The following is a 2500-nucleotide window of genomic DNA, read 5'->3' on the forward strand; positions in this document are numbered from 1 at the left end:
TCGAAACCCTCTCAGGTCCCGGCGGCGCGCAGCGCCGTCCTAAGTACTTGGTCGGGTTCGAGAGAGGCGCAATCGCCCGGAGTTAGGCGAGTAGACGCTTTAGGTGCGACCACCCGTGCTCCCAACTGAGCTTGCCGCTGCCGACAGAGGCCCGGGAGCGTGCTGTCGTGGCATTGCCGGCGGGAGACAACACGCGCCACCTACGGTGACCGGCAGCTCCAACGCCAGCGCCACAGAAGGGCAAAGGCCCCACGTGGGTGCCGAAGCGAACTCTCCCAGCACAGCGCACGTGCCAACACGTCTGCACAACTGCGATACAAACCACCAGCGAGAACCGCTGGGGCGACCGAGCAGCAGACGGCGTCGCGGCGCCGAGTGCCGGGCGGCGGCGCATCCTCAACGCACACAGTCCTCAATCGGACCAGCACACTGCAGATGTCCACCGCGCTTCGCACCGGGCCGGCGAGGACCCACTTTGGCTGCACGGCGCCGCGCGCAGGGTGCCCCGGCGCGCAGCTGCGCCGCCTGCCGCGTCCGTCGGCCGGCGCGCCTGCCACTGGGCGCCCCCACCAGCCGGCTGTAGCGCGTGCGCCCACGCACCGCGCGGCCAGCACGCCGGGCGGCCCCCCCTCACCGGCCGGGGACAGTCCCACCCACCCACAGCCGCGTATCGCTTCACACCCAGATTCACATTCACGTTCGTTGGTATGGTGGGGACCGCTTCGTAGCTGTACCGATCGTTGCCCTCACAGATGTACCTCCAGCAAGGACAACCGCACCACAACGGGTTACCAGTTGTTCATTTGCGTAACGTCACCAGTAAACGTACACGTCCATCCCCGTTTGCAAAGTCAACTATTATTGCATGCCTGCCTGTCAGGTGTCAAGACACACTACATCCGCTCACATCCACGCAACAAAATGTGCCCGACTAGAGGGCACGTGGAAGGTGCCCCCGTACGTATGCGATGTCCATTGCGCGACCAACTGTCAACCGGCCTCTGTAGCATGTCGCAGATGTGGAACGCGGGGCACCGTGCTATCACATTGTGTGAGAAGAGACTACTACGTCTGCATACACGCGCCACTACATGAACAGACGGCTCATGCTGATCGCCATCCACTGCGTCCATTACTCCCACACGTCTCTATGGCGTACCACACTGCAATGCAGCTGTTATGGGGAGATGACACGTAGCTGTGTACACAACATTCTGAGCGGGTTGCGGTTGGACAATACATTAATGTAACGTGTCATATGCCAATTACAGAGCAGGGTAAGGCACAACTTGGGTTAGGTTAAGGCACAACTTGGGTTAGGTTAAGGCACAACTTGGGTTAGGTTAAGGCACAACTTGGGTTAGGTTAAGGCACAACTTGGGTTAGGTTAAGGCACAACTTGGGTTAGGTTAAGGCACAACTTGGGTTAGGTTAAGGCACAACTTGGGTTAGGTTAAGGCACAACTTGGGTTAGGTTAAGGCACAACTTGGGTTAGGTTAAGGCACAACTTGGGTTAGGTTAAGGCACAACTTGGGTTAGGTTAAGGCACAACTTGGGTTAGGTTAAGGCACAACTTGGGTTAGGTTAAGGCACAACTTGGGTTAGGTTAAGGCACAACGTGGGTTAGGTTAAGGCACAACGTGGGTTAGGTTAAGGCACAACGTGGGTTAGGTTAAGGCACAATGTGGGTTAGGTTAAGGCACAATGTGGGTTAGGTTAAGGCACAATGTGGGGGTAGATTGCGGTACAAATTGCATTACATTGCGGTGCAAATTGCATTACATTGCGGTGCAAATTGCATTACATTGCGGTGCAAATTGAGTTACATTGCGGTGCAAATTGAGTTACATTGCGGTGCAAATTGAGTTACATTGCGGTGCAAATTGAGTTACATTGCGGTGCAAATTGAGTTACATTGCGGTGCAAATTGAGTTACATTGCGGTGCAAATTGAGTTACATTGCGGTGCAAATTGAGTTACATTGCGGTGCAAATTGAGTTACATTGCGGTGCAAATTGAGTTACATTGCGGTGCAAATTGAGTTACATTGCGGTGCAAATTGAGTTACATTGCGGTGCAAATTGCGTTACATTGCGGTGCAAATTGCGTTACATTGCGGTGCAAATTGCGTTACATTGCGGTGCAAATTGCGTTACATTGCGGTGCAAATTGCGTTACATTGCGGTGCAAATTGCGTTACATTGCGGTGCAAATTGCGTTACATTGCGGTGCAAATTGCGTTACATTGCGGTGCAAATTGAGGTAGGTTAAGGTGCAACACAGGTTAGGTTAAGGTGCAACATAGGTTAGGTTAAGGTGCAAGATGGGTTAGGTTAAGGTGCAAGATGGGTTAGGTTAAGGTGCAAGATGGGTTAGGTTAAGGTGCAAGATGGGTTAGGTTAAGGTGCAAGATGGGTTAGGTTAAGGTGACATAGGTTAGGTTAAGGTGACATAGGTTAGGTTAAGGTGACATAGGTTAGGTTAAGGTGACATAGGTTA

The sequence above is a fragment of the Schistocerca cancellata genome, unplaced genomic scaffold (assembly GCF_023864275.1).
Source record: "Schistocerca cancellata isolate TAMUIC-IGC-003103 unplaced genomic scaffold, iqSchCanc2.1 HiC_scaffold_15, whole genome shotgun sequence".
Classification (NCBI taxonomy): domain Eukaryota; kingdom Metazoa; phylum Arthropoda; class Insecta; order Orthoptera; family Acrididae; genus Schistocerca; species Schistocerca cancellata.